Source organism: Lycorma delicatula, chromosome 9, assembly GCF_047948215.1.
Source record: "Lycorma delicatula isolate Av1 chromosome 9, ASM4794821v1, whole genome shotgun sequence".
In the NCBI taxonomy this organism is placed as follows: Eukaryota; Metazoa; Arthropoda; class Insecta; order Hemiptera; family Fulgoridae; genus Lycorma; species Lycorma delicatula.
The window spans coordinates 132,807,170-132,824,234 of NC_134463.1; the positions used below are offsets into that span (position 1 = coordinate 132,807,170).

Genomic DNA, 17,065 nt, shown 5'->3' on the forward strand with positions numbered 1-17,065 from the left:
CCAACGGCCAGGTTTTATTATTGCAGGGCAAATTAACATCAAATTTTTATTGAGAAATAGAGAAAATAGGCCATCGTAGACATGATTCTGCTGAATTCAGAAGATGCTGTAAGTTTTACTTTACCTGCAATGAGAGAAATGGCAAGAATATCTGTGCATTTTAACTCACTGTCATCAGTAAGTAACTTTTCTGTGATTGTACGTGGAGGTAAAATTAAATCCTTCTACCAGTGATAAACTGAAAACAATTAACATTTGAAATTAAATTATTTTCTTATTTATTAAATAATTTGTTTATTCAAAGTAAAAGTAAGATCAGAATGATTTATTTTAACAAGTAAATACTTATAAATTTTCTTTAAAAGTTTCCTCCACCAATTACACTACACTTTACTCATACACTTTAAAACATCAAATACTCATACACTTTAAAACATCAAATAATAAAAAGTTAAATTTAAATTCCATATGTATTTAGATTTAAATTTCATGTTTTGGAAGAAGAGGAGGGGGACATGGATGAAATGGATTTCAACAAACTAGAAAAAATCAATAGACAGCAATTAAAATGATAAAATTAGTTTATTAGCTGAAAGAAAAAAATTGTTAAATTTGAACAGAATATTATAGACTAACTTTTCATTATTAAGTATTAAGGTAAATAGATAAAGTTACAAATTAATTAACATAACCTTGAACACATATAAATTATAATCACCCACACCACAAAAATTACAACTATATACAAGCAGATGTACACATAAATACACAACCATCAATATTTACAAATAACATGGTCATTTAATAATAAGTGCAATCTCATTTTATTTTTTTAGACTGTTTATATATGGCATTTATAACTCCTTCAGCAACTATATCTGGTAAGTTACTTCGTTTGCACTCAGTCTGAGTACTAATTCTAAAGACCGGCTGATGACCAATTGTTCTATTTCTCCTGTAAAAGTAAAAAAGAACCTTCAATGTTCATATTTTAAAAAGATTAAATGTTACATCAAATAATTGATGTCACAGAAAATGAAATAAGATAAAAAAACATAACAATAAAGTAAATTAATTGAATATAAAGGGCAAGTCAAAAATTATCTACATTTTTCGTTCTACAATTTATTTGCATAAAGGTAGAAATTCAACATGTAAGTATATATAAATAAATCGATTCAATATTTATACATAAAATTAAATTTAAAAATTTCTAATAATTTACCACATTGTGTTGAAATTTATTTGATATTGCAGTTACACATAAATACCACACCAGAAACGTTTTAAAATAAACTAAAACAAATTTTCTTAGAAACGAGGTCAACCATCCTTTAATATATTTGACAATCTTAAAATTTGCATCCTTATGGTTTTAATTTTGTTTTTCTTTTTTCATTTATTTACAGATAAAAATCTGAGTGCAACATACAATACTAGAAGCCAGAGAATAGCTATTTTCATTTTTTAAGAGAAAAACATTTTACTACAGTTCTAGTAAATGGTAATGTTTGATCAATACTACCTTAATCTCTGCAATATATTTTGAAATAAATGAAAATAATATTAATTAATTGTAATAAGCTAGACACTGGGTCTACAATGTGTGCCTTAGACACATTTTAGGTAAAATTAAAAATGGCTTTAATTAAAATTAAAGCCTTTAATTTCTTAAAGGCTTTAATAAACTGTGCTTCATGAAAAGTATTAATTTTAAACGAGTGGAGAATGTTTTGATTTGTATGTTCATGAAATGGTTGCATAAGTAACTGATTAAACAAAAAAATGGACTATGATAAATTCATGTAGCTGTGTACATAAGCTATGCTCATATACTGTGATGACTCGTGCAGTAAGCCAAATCATCTTCCTCAGTTTTTTATTAGTAAAAAACAGGGAACATCTCAAAATAAATAATAACAGAATTATTATTTATTTAAATATCTTAACGAGAAATATAATTCACTTGATTACATTAAAGAATATTTTCCACGTTATTTTCATAACATGGAAACATGCACAAAATTATTTTGACCTAAATCTTCTTGTCTACAAAAAGTTGCATAAACTTAAAGTCCTGGGAAAGAATGTAGTCAGCTTGCTGGCTACATTAAACCAGGGAAAACTCTTGGACTAACATCCACAAATATTAAAAAAGTAAAATACAAATCAATGCTGCAGAAGACGTCATATTTATATAAACTATTTCCAACAATTACTAAAAAAGAAATTAATTAAATAACTCAGCATACAGTTTCCTTTTGGACAGGAATTTAGACTCTGTTGAAGGAGATTTTGTTTAACTTTCCTGCAATACTGATTCAGAAGAAAAAGAAGAAGAAGAAAGACGGATTCAGAAGGAAAGGAAACTAATTTGCGAACTGATTCTACAACTTGAAATACAGAAAAAGTTTGTATAAATATCTGTCCGAAAATGCTTTGTTATTGATTTACGGCTAGTGATAAAGTTTAGCCAGATTTCAGTTCCCTCAGTGAAATGAGGTCATACTGAAATTTTTAAGGCGTATATAAAAGGTAAACTTGATGGTTTCTTATGTTTACTGACCTGAAAAATTGAAGAAAACAGGTCCCAGCACTGTTTCCTATAGTTCTTGAGATATCTAATGTTTTAAGATTCAGTAGAAAAAAACACATTTTTTATAGGTTTTAATTACAATTACTTTATTAATTGACCGGTAAAATTAATGCAAATTTTATTATCAACACTTGCAGAGAATTTAATTCTGGGAAATTTGATATAATAAAGTCTATGAAAAATAGAAAAAAAAATTAGCTTTTATTATTAAAAACAAAACAGAATAAAACTTAACAGAAAAATGTTATGAATAGTACAAAATTAAAAACAGCTGTTTTCAATGCAAAAAAATTTAAACCTTTAAAAAATTAAAATACTGCTTTAAAAAAATACTCATTGTGATTTATATAAAATTAATCTACAATAAATGTTCAAAAATTCCATCATTGACATTGATGCACTTTTCAATTTGTTTCCTGTTGCCAACCTAATAACTTTGAGTTCCTTGATGAGGGCAGCAGTATTAAGAATGTGAGCAAACAGTTCATCATGTGTCTACATTTTTGTTTGTATATGTTGCATTTCATCCATCCCTAAAAGCAGTTAACTAAGAGGGTAAGGTCCAACGATCTAGGTGCCCAATTTACCGGCCTTTACAACCAATCTGTTTACCAGTAAATTTGTCATCTAAGAACTGTTTTACTTCATCTGTTAAATGAGTTAGTGCTCTATCAAGTTGACAGTAAATTTCAATCTGTTTTGCCAATGAGAAATTTTCAAACACTGTAAGAAATTCATTGTTTAAAAATTCTAGATAATTTCTTCCTGTTAATGTTGTTCTAGTATGAAAGGACCTTTTAACTGGTTGTCGATCATGCTCATTGAAAATTGTTGCTGGAAATTTGATTCGACTACAGCATGTGGGTTTTCTTTAGACCACCAATGTGAATTCTGGGTGTTGTTTATTCCATTATGGGTAAAAGCAGCTTCATCTGAAAATAGTATGAACAGAATTAAGTGATAATTACTGCTAACCCATTAACAAAATTGCAATTGTCTGACATGGTCCCCAAGCTGGAAATGTTGTATTTTCATGAACATGATAAGGACACACAGTTCGTGAACATGTAATGTCCTAGATAGTGCACTTTATGAAATGTTGAGTCATGTGGAAATTCTTAGCGTACTTGTTATAGGACTAAGCTGTACTACCTGAAAAATGTTTTCCTTTGCATCACCATGTATCGGTTGAGATTCAGATGAAACATGAATTGTACCATTCTTATAAAGATTACTAAAAAATTTATAAAATACTTTACTGTTTGAAACTATTCGCCCAGGATACCTACATCGATATTCTTCCAAAATCATAACACTTTTATTTTAAGTTTTGTTCTATTTTATTTTTAATAATAAAAGTTGACTTTGTTTTTGTTTTTTATAGACTTCATTAATCAATTTTTTCAGAATTAAGTTCCTTACAAGTTTTGATAACAAAATTTACATTACAAATTTAATAAAGTTATTACAATTCAAACCTAAAGAAATGTGTTTTTTGTCACTGAATTTTTCTGTTGTTCTGCTTTACATTGGATATCATAAAAACTATATGAGGTACACTTCTGGTACCTATTTTATTCGATTTTTCAAGTCAAAATACATAAGAAATCATGAAGTTTACCCCTTTAATACATCTTCAAAATTTCAGTTTGACCTAATTTCACCACGGTAACTGAAATCTAGGTGATATCTTTCACTAGCCATAATTCAACAACAAAGTGTTTTTGGACATATGTTTGTTTGACCTTTTGTTTCCTTACTTCAAGCTCTGGAAACAGTTCCCAAATCACTTTCCTTTTCTCCTGAATCACCTTTTATATAAAACTTTAAAATTTAACCTTTTTCAATTAATATAAGTAGAAAATTGTTATTACCCTTAACGACTTTTTTTTCTTCTTATATGAAATAATAATATTTTGTACTATATTGTTAAGAATACATTCATACTCCTTTCTGTTTTCGTTCTCATTTTTTGCTGTGAACTCTGGCACAGCAGATTTTCAAATGCAGTTCAATAAAATTACGCAAAATTTATTTCAAGTTGTCATCCAAAAATTTAAAGCATTTATAAAACTCAAATTATGTGTACACTATTTTTTTTACTGTAAAAAAATGGAAAACAAGATAATTAAATTAATGAAACACTTCATTGATATTGCTGTATATTTATGATAAGGCATACTATAAATCTGCCCTTGCTTCATTCACCAAATACTTTGTCACATTAACTTAATCTTCAAATCCCACTATGCATAGGTTAGGTTACTGACAGTTTTCAATCATATATTCACGTTGCATTTATGAATGTGCAAGAGATATTTCCTACCTTAACGCTTTTCATTTATATAAATATCTCAAACTCAAGACTAAATATTTTCTTTAAGCACAACATTCTTTAAACTTTTTCCACATCCAAAAGAATAATGTGAATTTCTATATTAAGAACTTGCCTTTTTCTCAAAATTTTATGTAGAAGTAAAATATCTACACATTATCTCATTGTCAAAAATCCAAACTGCATCTTCACTTTCATCTCCACTGCAAACTTCATCATTTATTTTTACTTTTGAATTATTTATATTAATGTAAAATTAATATATTTCAGCATGTCATTTAATGTAATTATAATGAAATGCTAATAATAATATTAGTTACATGAAATCAAAATTGTCAAAAGTGCATGGTTAAATATCTTCTTTGATAACATTAGAGCACTGAAGCGTTGGGTTTTGATTTATTATGCAGTATAATTTTTTTTTTAAAAGATAAAAACAAAATAGTTACTACTATCCTGACCTAATGTATGTATATATAGTGATCAACTTAAGATAACCATCATTGGGATCTCAGAAACAAAAATTTTAAATGGAAAACCTTCACTACATTTTTCCCAACATTAAAAATACAGTATTACCATTTTTTAAATCTTTGCTCTTTTCCCAATACTGCAGCCAAATTCATTATTTCAAGTGAAACTCCATATTTTTATTGCATTTTTGGATAGGAAACAGTATTTTTATTTTTGGGTATTCTTCTCTAAAAACACAGCCATTACAGAGCTACAAGCTGATAATTGTAAACTTACAAAAACAATAAATACAATTTTAATGCTAAATAGTTATCACCCATTACTGCCCATTGAGCTGGTATAATGGTTAAACTTGTCATCACAAATCAGCTGATTTGTTTTAACAGCTTTGTTTAACAGCTGATTTTTGAAGTCAAAGGCTCTCGGGTTCGAATCCTAGTAAAAGTTGATTGCTTTTATATAGATTTGAATAATAAACAGTGGAGCACCAGTGTACTTTGTTGGTTGGGGTTTAATTAACCATACATATCAGGAATGGTCAGCCAAGACTACACTTTATTTACATCTCATACATATCATCATTTTATTGGGCCAGGAGATGCTGCCTATTATTCACTAGTTGAACAGATGGCAACATACCCATTAAGAATAATAATCAGCTGTTTTTTCCATTGTTGAAAATTTTCTCTAATTTTCACTGATGGTTTGTCTCCCCTTATTCATTAGTTCTTTGATTTGCTGTCAAGAAATTAATAAATACTTTATAGTTCAGTCAATAGGAATTTCTTTGCTAAAAAAATAGTAGATATTAGGGAAGTACATGGAGTTGCAGATTAGGGCAAGTATAACTTGTTTATATGTGACAGGACAAAATTTTCACTAATAGGACAAAATGGTGGCTGTTCAAAGGTGGTGAAAATCGGTTTTTCAATTTTATAGGCAAAGTAAAGTTCCTAGGCGAAAAAATTCTGAATAAAAGTTATAGGTGCTGGGATTCTGAAAATGACCTCCAGTAAAGCCCATAAGGGCTAGGTACAGAGAGGGTGGCATGGCAACCAAAACTGCCACATGGAGGATGTCTTCCTCTACGGGGTCAATTGTAGGCATTTGCAGTACCTATAATTTAAGCCCATAAACATTGAATTTTGTTAATTAGTTACTGCAAAAATTCAAAATACTGATAAAAATGGTAATTTGTTGCAAAGGCAATAATTAGTGCAAAAATAACTTTTTTACAATTTTGATTTTAAAAGCTGGCACTTGGAATTCCAAATTCAATAAGTGGTTACACAAGAAAATTGTTGACATACACAAATGCATTGCTGAGATATAATTTGTTTATAAAAAGACTTTTCAGGTAACTGTAATTATTTTGGTCTTTAAGAACTTTTTCATGTCCATTTCAAGTGCAATCTATATCATCAAGGCTTGCACTTTCAAATGGAGAATAGTTTTAGACCAAAGATTATTGTAAAACATGTTTACACTTCTTCAAAAAAATGAGCGAGAAATAGAGTATGCATGCATGCCAGTCGTGGAAAGGTTAAGTGTAGTTAAGTGGTTCGCAGCATTCACACATGAATAAAGCTGAATTCTTAACTTCAAATCGGCAGCGGAGTGCGAAGAAATCACTCTATTTCTGCAAATATTGGATGAATCAAGACCGTTTGTTTTTTAAACTGGAGTAATTTGAAAAAATAACTATCACATTTTTTACATATTTCAGATATGACTTTTATGTATAATGACGGGATTAAAATAACGATGGGATTTATCGACTTTATTAATAGAGTTGATAATTCCACCTACTCATTAATCCTAATGAAAATAAACTAACCAATATAATTTCAAATCTATGAACACTGACTAAATTAAATTTCACTAAATGACTTGATTTAGATATCACTCATACAAATTTAAACATTTTTTTTATACACAATGTTTTTTTGTAGAAAAAATAAAAGAACAAAAAACTGTACAACTTGACTTCTAACATTGCCCTATGGAGAAAGTGAATCTCAGCTGAATAGTGAGGGGAACTAGTTTTATGAATCCAGGAATCAATTAAAAAAATCCCTTTTGGCTTGCCAGAAGGCAGAAGTAGATTTCACCAGTGCTGAGTACGGGATAAAATTCAATTAACCACACATCTCAGGAATGGTCAAACTGAGAATGTACAAGACTATACTTCATTTACACTCATACATATCATCTTCCTTCATCCTCTGAAGTATTATCTAAACGGTAGTTACCAGAGGCTAAACAGGAAAAAGAAAAAGTACGGAATAAAAAAGATTTCCACCTTAAAGTTAAGAAGAAGTTCAAATTTACTCAATATCACAATGGTTGCATGTGAAAAAAAAGTTTTACATGTTTCACATACGACCAACCCCATCTTCTTACAATTCCAGCAACATTTTTGTCATCCCTTGCCAAAAGGTTGGTTATATCAAAAATTGTTTCAGACAAAAGTTTTAGGTAATGTTTAGAGGATTAACAATCACTTTAAACAAATTTGATACTGTGCCTATTAAGGAAGATATGTTATTTTTTGTCTTCGAAACCCCATTTTTTCCACCCCCCCCCCTAGACCAATGTTTGATGATACCAAAAAACTTTACTTATATAAGTATTACGCCCTTATCCAAAGAATAGTAGAAACTTTAAATGAATTTGATATTTTATTTAATAAGAAAGTTATAGCAATATTTTGTTTTTTGCAAAAAAGCCTCCCCTATTTCCACCCTCATGGTCTGATTTTGCCCATTAATGAACTTGAGCAAGATTTTGAGTCATTATATTTTATGTATCAATTTGAAAGTGATTTGTGAAAAATTACAGCGGTTATCATCGCCACAAGAAAGTGAAATATATATGTGTATGTATACAGTGGTTTTGGGATCTGGGGGATGTGAACACAAAAAAATGTTGAAATTTTCCAGAAGACGAATCCTGACACCCATTACAATAGGTAGCTTTCTTATGAATTCAATATATTCAATAGTTAAGGAATTAGTTAGTAGATATTACTAATATCTTTTTTATTACTAACTGATTATTTAATCAACAAAAATTTGTGATTTCTTGAAAAAATTCTTAGGATTTTATAAGTTAAAATATAAAATAATAGGAATTTAAATAATTCATAATTTTATGAATTAATCATAAAATAGCTCAGCAGCTGCTCTTGCCCTGATATAGTATGATAAGATCCTTTATCATTGAGAAAATGCTGATATTTTAACACTAACAATCAGATCACATTAATAATATGATATCTAAATTCCTTACAAAAGTAAATAAATGTTTCACACAAAAGAATTTGCCAATCTCCATGGTAGAGTGGTAGCAGTGTCTTGACCTTTCATCCAGGGTCCTGGGTTTGAATCCCAGTCAGGCATGGCATTTTCATACAAAATTCCATATTCCCACAAAAGTTTCTCAGTGGTGAATTAATTCACCATTACAAAAAAAATTGAAAATATCATTATCTTTCATTTGATCAATTCAACCTTTAAAATTTTACAGAATATTTTTTTTTTAATAAAATATACAAAAAGGTGTATACAAAAAGGTGTGTACACACACAAAACTTTTGAGTATTCTCTGTTTCTGACAAGCAAACAGCATATACTTCTATATATAACTGTAGACTAGGCTTTTATTTCTTAACCAGATATAAAAATCAACAATTAGAAAACAAAATTAAACAGTTTATAAACTGTCTTCATGAATTTTATAAAATAGAAATACAATGTTTTAACAAAAGTATTTTAAGTTCTAAAATAGAAATTATTAAAAAAAATAAAAAATGACATTCTATTATCTATTTAAGCAATTTTGAATCATAATTTTTAATGTAAAAAAAAAAATTTTAACTTTAATTTATAAAGTTATGTTTAATTCGTAACAAATCTTAAATAAAAATTAATTTCAACATTACTGCATCATGTTAACTCTTAACATCATTTTTTAACTTTCTTAATTCACCCACATTTTTGAATCCATATTTCAGGGTGCCAATTTAAAAAAAAATTACCTACAAATTTAATAATCTTTGTTTTTATTAAGTTGAACTAAATTCAAATATTAAGGCAGTATACATCTAATGACACAATATAATGTTAATACGCTTTAACATGTATTATGAATACTTCTTTCATTTCTTAATGATATTGCAGCCATAAGGTATCATCAAAAATATAAAACAGCAATTATTAAAATAACTATAACTGGACTGGGAAACATTTACAACTAAATACACCAACTTATAGCAGCATTAGGGCTAAATGAATGCAAGTGGTACAAATGTGGACGTATCTTTACAAGTTTATAGTAACCATACGTTTTAAATGGCTAAGAAAATTAGCACTATCCATTTTTTTTTTTTTTAATTAAAGAGACTGAATTCCAATTAAAAAAAAATATTTTATTTACACACTCAATCAAGTAAACTAGTAGTAACTACATTTTTTAATCTATAAGCCCCTGAAAAGTTAGATGCTAGTAAGAAAAAAAGTATCACATGGTTTTAGTGAGATATATTTATTTAACCCACTGGTCTCTTTCTGGTTTGTGTGTATTCTAAGAACAATTCAGCAGAAAAAAAGATTAATGTATGAAGTTAAAGTTACATCTATAACATTACTTCACCAGATTCAAGACCTTAACATAACAGTATTTCTGCACTGATGGACCTTTGTCGAACTTCTGGACATGGACTTTGTCGAACAGACGGTACTTACTTGGTCCTAAGTCCAGGATAGGCTGAAAATGTTTCACTTGAATGAAACTGAACATTGTTATGCAGAAAACAATACCCCTTTGTTGTACTGCTGTTCTGGATTGATTTCATAACTTTTTAAGTAGGGTTCAACTTAAAAGAGGTCCCATCACCTAGTTTAGTCTACAAATAATAATTTACTGGCAAACACTTACATAATAATTTACAGGTGTTTAAATGTCCATCCACTTCTATGCACTTGTCAACACGTTTAACTGTGTTCCAGGCTACTATTGTAAGCTGTATCCCATCTATTTCCTGAATGGAATTTTTAATGTCTGTCTTTCGTTCAATTCTTGCAGGGTGTGTGGACTGCTCCTATAAAAAACTTGATTTTTTATAGGATCTTTCTTACTGCTCCATTAAAAAAATCTTGTAACATCTCTGTAATAGAATGAGTTGTACAGCAAGTGGTGCTGTCTTGTTGCAACTGGCTGTTACGCTTTTCCTCTTGCAGCAAGGCTATGAACTGTAGGATCATTTTTTGGTAGACAGCATCATCCAAGTTTTTTAAAAAAACAAGGGTCCTATTATTTGTCACCTTGATATCGCATACTATACATCTACTTTTTGTGGATGTAGGGGAGAATCAAAGAAATCTGTGCAGGTTTTCATTACCCCTGGTTCAATAGTTCAGACTACTTTCTTCATCTGTGAAAAACACTATTTAAAATGCCAATGTTGCCTCTAATGAAATTCTTGAACCACTGACAGTAGTAAATCCTTTTGAATGGCATTAGTTAGCTTATGAAACACCTGTATTCCATGAATGTTATCAAAACATGTGATGTTCAAACTGACTGTGTTGGGCACGTTTCTGGTCTAACTCTGAACCCGTTTCGTGTAATTTTTCAACTAAATTCTGAGTAACACTTTTCACTGGTGCTTCCTTTTCAAATTTCTTAGCAAGTTTTTCCTACAAGTGTTCAATGTGAGCACATTTCATCACCCTGCATAATTCAACTGATGAGTTTATTTCATCATTTAACCAGTATATCTGGAGTAATATAATAAAAAGAACTATAAAAATGAAAAATATGACTGCCTGAAAAAACTGAACTAAAAAAAAAGAAAACGAGGTATGAAAATAAAGGATTAAATATCATTATGCAGCAGTATTCAATAAAATAATGGGTGACCAATCAATCGACAGTTTTAATTTGTTTAAATATATTTTTCATGTTGTAGAAATAGCAGGCATTTAAGGATGTGTAATGATTAAGATCTTACCAGGTCTTATATTGATAAGAAAATTTTTTCCTTCAATGAAAATATTTAAATGCAGTCTGGGGAGGGGGCTCTGAATAATAATTATTTTATATTAAAGAACCCTCTGCTATATAAATATAAAATACAAGCTATTATATTTATAGCTTCCATATTAAAGAACCCCCTGCTATATAAATAGATATATTAATTTATATTTAAGAGATCAACCCTAACTACTGAATAATTGAAATAGGATTTCATTACACAAATAGAAGTGGTTTTGTGAACTTGATTCGCATCATCAGCTGCATACAAAAAAACATCATAAACTTGCAATCCATGAAAACATACCACTTATTCGCTTATAATTTGTGATAAGTTAAAAATATTTTAAACAAATTAAATTTAACTTATCATACTTTGAAGTCTTATAAAAAAATTTTAAAACTTTTAATTAAATTAAACATTTTTTAAAATTATAATCAAAACAAGAGACAAAAAACAAAAAATTGTTTAAAATTATAAAAATTTATCAATTAAGTTAAAATTAAAATGTAAAAATATAATTAAAACAAAGATAAAAATTAAAACTTTTAAAGTAAAAACAAAAACTTAAGCAAAGAAAAATCATGTGCCAGTTGTTTCACTGAATTTACCCTACTGACTATATTGACAGATCAAATACTGCAGCCTTTATACTACTGTCATCCTTGTATTCTGTTTGAAGGTTGATCATATTATTCTTATGTTTATATATACAATACCTTTCTAAAATGTCAAAACCGAAATCCTGTTAATCCTATCCATATTGCATTTTTTAATTCCTAATATTTTTAAGTTTGTCTGAATATCTGATATTGTGTGTTTATTTTTAATAAAATGATCCGATACATTCAAAAAACCCAGTTTACTTTTTTTATAACTTCTAAAATGTTTTATAAATCTAGCTTTAAAAGATATAGTGATCTTACCAATATAAATAAATATTGCCACAATCATTACATACAATTTTATAAATACCATTCAAATTCTATATATCAGAAGTATTATTACGTATATTACTTATTAAATGTTTTATTATGTGGTTATTCGTTTTGTATGCAGGTTTGAACTTATTATTATCACAAACCTTTGTTTACATTACAAAGGTTTGGTTTTAGGTCCAGTACATATACCAATATGTACTGGACCTAAAAGGTAACAAGGAGGCACCGTATGCAAGGCATGTGTGCTCCAAGGTGCCAGGAGCACATGCCAGACTGATGAAAGGAAACTTACATTCAGACCTTTTACTGAAGGACGTGATGCAAATAAACATAATAGGAAAACATAAGAAAACAAGGAAGCAGGGTCTGCATCCGCGTATGTCCTACTGGTAGCAGGTGATGAAGACCAGAGGACAAAGCACATGGTGGACGGGCTGAACAAGCTTTGGAAGGCAGAAAAAAGGTAGATTGGAATAGTGGCAGCCAATGAAGACATAGGCCGTACTAACAAGAAAAGTGACAGAATACTGGTGTGTCCGGTGGGGACTTAAAGCTCCGTTATACCTGTTTGGTAAAGGAGCAAGTAAACGAGAGGGACTCCACTGGGCCCAAAGACGGTCATGGTGACAATGAGAAACGAGGGTGCCACCTATGCACACCCTCCTGAAGGATGTTAAGAGGTGTGTAGGGAATGACCTGGCAGAAGATATCCTTTCAGTGCGAAAGGGACCAAGAGAAAAGGTGAAAGTTACGCTGAAAGAAAACAGTGAGGGAAGAACCACACTGAAATCAAGGGGTGGGTCACAGATCCAAGGACTGGTGGTGATGGACAGGTCAAAAGGGGAGAGAATGGTGTCAGTCCATATCAAAGATCTCGACCTAGAAACCATGAAGGAAGAATTGACTGAGGCGGTAAAAAAGGAAGTTGGAACTGATGAAGAAATACGTGTTACCTCACTGCGCCCTGCATTCGGCAGCATGAAGAATGCCATGATGGTCCTGGCCCAGAAACATGCAGGAAGGTTGACATAGAAAAGGAGGCTACTTGTTGGCACTCATGTTGAGTGGAGCCGAGGAGGGAAGTAGAATCATGCTATAGATGTTGGGAGCCAGGCCACAAGGCTGTAGAATGCAGAGGCCCCAACAGGTCATGTAATTGCTACAACTGTGGAGCCTTAGGTCACTTCAGAGAAGAATCTAAGGAACCCACCAGATGTGTATCTTGCAGGAAAGAAGGAGAAAGAATTGGAAGCTTCAGTTGTAACAAATTACGTCAGAAATGAGAATATTACAAATTAACCTAAACAGATGTTGGGTGGCCCATGGATGAATCACTGATAGAAAAGGAGACATGGCCATCTATGACATAATTGGGAGATATGCGAAAATAAAAGTAGAGAGAGGAGAGGGAAGACTACTGTTGAAAACAAGCAAGTGTCAGTGTGTGTGGACAAACTCTTGGTGGTGGTTGGTTCTCTCCCACTAACTTGCATTAATGATGGAGGGGATCCAACATTTATAGGAAGGGGCAGAGGATTGGTGGTGGATGTAACCTTTGTGTCTGAAGGCACGGTGAGGAGAGTGGTAGAATGGCAGGTCCTATTCACGGACTTCGCCAGTGATCATTGTGGTATCAGCTTCCAGATGGAGTGGGGAAATGTGGATCAAGAGGAAATCCAGACTATCTGGGGCCCAATGAAGCACAGGTGTAAAGGAAAGTGGAAGCACGAGCTGCTAGATTTGAGCAGAACCCACTGGACGAGCTGGAGGTACTCATGCGGACCTCAAAGAAGAATCCAACAGCGTAGCTCCTGTTAGGGGTTTAAGAAGGAGAAGGGCCTACTGGTGGACAACGAGGATTGCTGAACTAAGAGGGGAAGTCATGAGTGCACAAAGAAGACCAAAGGAGACATGGGGAAGATGATCTGATGCTAGTAGAAGAACAAAAGGCAGCCAGGAAAAGGCTCACAGCAGAAATCAAGGAGCAAAAAAGGGAAGCTTGGAGGAAGCTTTGGGCTGAAATAGACAATAACCCTTGGGGGCAGACATACCAGATTGTGACGGAGACGCCTGTCTACTCTCACAGAAGACCAAGTGAGGGGAGTCGTACGTGAGCTTTTCCCAGCACAACATCATCAGTGAGAAAGAATAGAGCTGGGGCAATCAAGGCGCTTCAAGGTGGGTGAAACCATGCTGGCAACAAGAGAGATAAATGCTAAAACGAGTTCAGAATCGGATGGTGTTCCGGGGCTGGTCATGAAAAAACTGATGGAAAGCCACCCTTGTCCAGTTTTGGAAGCAATAAATATTGCGGTACAGGATGGTCAATTCCTGGAATGCTGGAAGGAGGCCAGATTGGTCTTACTCCCAAAGGCAGAGATGCAAATGGGAATACCTGGAGGATACTGCCCATTGTGCCTGCTTAGCACAATGGGAAAGGTATTTGCCTCTTGGCAGGAAGGCTCTCAGACAAGAAAAGAAAGGGAGACCTCTCACAGAATCAGTTCAGGTTCAGGAATGAGAGGTCTACTATAGATGCAGTAGAGAGGGTGGTCTCCTGGCCAAATCAGAAGGCAGCAGGCACCTGGCGCTGGAGGAGAATACGGTGGTGGTACTGCTTTATGTAAAGAACTCTTTCAATAACGTTCCTTGTTCAGCTGTCATGGAAGAACTGGAATGGAGGGAAATAAGCCTATACATAAGAGCGTTGGTTAACGACTATTTAAATAACCGGAGAGTAAAGGCGACGTCAGAAGGAGGCGTGGGCTGCGACTTCTATATTCATGGGGAGGGGGGTGCCGCAGGGTTACAACATTTTTGTCATCCCTTGCCGAAAGGTTGGTCATATCAAAAATTGTTTCAGACAAAAGTTTTAGGTAATGTTTAGAGGATTAACAATCACTTTAAACAAATTTGATACTGTGCCTATTAAGGAAGATATGTTATTTTTTGTCTTCGAAACCCCATTTTTTCCACCCCCCTAGACCAATGTTTGATGATACCAAAAAACTTTACTTATATAAGTATTACGCCCTTATCCAAAGAATAGTAGAAACTTTAAATGAATTTGATATTTTATTTAATAAGAAAGTTATAGCAATATTTTGTTTTTTTTCAAAAAAGCCTCCCCTATTTCCACCCTCATGGTCTGATTTTGCCCATTAATGAACTCGAGCAAGATTTTGAGTCATTATATTTTATGTATCAATTTCAAAGTGATTTGTGAAAAATTACAGCGGTTATCATCGCCACAAGAAAGTGAAATATATATGTGTATATAAACTTTTGAACTGACAGTGGTTTTGGGATCTGGGGGATGTGAACACAAAAAAAAATGTTGAAATTTTCCAGAAGACGAATCCTGACACCCATTACAATAGGTACCTTTCTTATGAATTCAATATATTCAATAGTTAAGGAATTAGTTAGTAGATATTACTAATATACGTTTTCCCTGAAAAACAGCACTTTCTAAAAAATATATTTAAAGAAAGCTTTTGAACAACAAAAAAGTAGTTATAAATCACGCAAGCAACATTCCAAAGACAAGCATGGTTTTTTTTAAATAATATAAATTTAAAATATTAATTTTCATGACCATGGGGATTAAAGAGATATCTTTTTTATTTCCCAATCGCCAATTGATGCTTTTTTAAACGAACCCTTGTTAAATTAGTAAATAAATATAAATATTTTAAAAGAAGACAAGAATTAATATTAAAAAAAGTGCAACTGGAGCATTACCTGGTAGATAATGCATTCTTTAAAACTAATGAATATTAGCATCTCAGGTGAGCATTATTATCAGTTTTATATACAAAAATTTGTACTAAATTTTATTTCCTTTTATTTTTTTTCAAATGTATCTTTTATTAATATATAAATGACAGCTTAATTGGGGAAGCACTACAATGAGAATTATCATTATTTAAGCGCTGAAAATAATCAAACATTAATTCAAGAACTCCAGAAACAAATACAAGATAGGTAACAGAATTAATTTAAGCCTGCTACTATGAATGTTAAATCAAGTTAGGCATTATGGTACGCAAGAATTTTTTTAAAATCACAGTAGGGCCTATAATATTTTGTGATATCATTTTATTTATATAATTAAAACTTTATAAAAGTACATGAAAATATCTTAGGAAATTTTCAATTGTATGAAAAATTCTCAGGCTGATCCGTCACTGGGAATCATGATCCAAACCTAACAACAGCATCTGGATGAAAGGGTAATATGCAACTACACTGCTATGAGGTTGGAAAATTACAAAATATTTAGATAATATCACTAGTTGTAAAACAAAAATAAAGTTCTAGTTTAAAAACATTGATGGGTTAAGTTTACATTTTAAACAAAAGTTGAGTTTTAATGAATTTTTAAAAATTAATAATTTATTAATTATCAGCTAAAAACTGTAAATATCAACACAAATACTACTGTAGTTTGTTTCATTACACTCAATCTTTGGACAAGTTTACTTAAAGGAAATAAGTATATAAATGAATCATTGGTTGTTGTTACATTAATACTAAATTTTATCCAGTACTCTTCTTAACTGGTTTGATGGACTGCATTCATTATTATCATAAGCTAATATTTTAAGCTAAGTATATAAATTGATACCACTGATTAAGTCCTCTTTTAACATCCTAATTAACATCTTTTAGTTCTCTCT

At 31.3% G+C, this 17,065-nt stretch overlaps 1 long non-coding RNA gene across 6 annotated transcripts in view; it reads right to left on the reverse strand.

Moving 5' to 3' along the window:
• Positions 1-563: 563 nt before the first annotated feature.
• LOC142330061 (uncharacterized) overlaps positions 564-17,065 on the reverse strand; it is a 44,842-nt gene continuing 28,340 nt past the window's right edge. For all 6 annotated transcript variants that reach the window (XR_012757666.1, XR_012757670.1, XR_012757665.1 and 3 more), the window contains 2 exons: positions 4,471-4,698; positions 564-955 (listed from right to left, as the gene is read on the reverse strand). This is a non-coding gene — a long non-coding RNA (uncharacterized LOC142330061). The remainder of the gene's footprint in view (positions 956-4,470; positions 4,699-17,065) is intronic.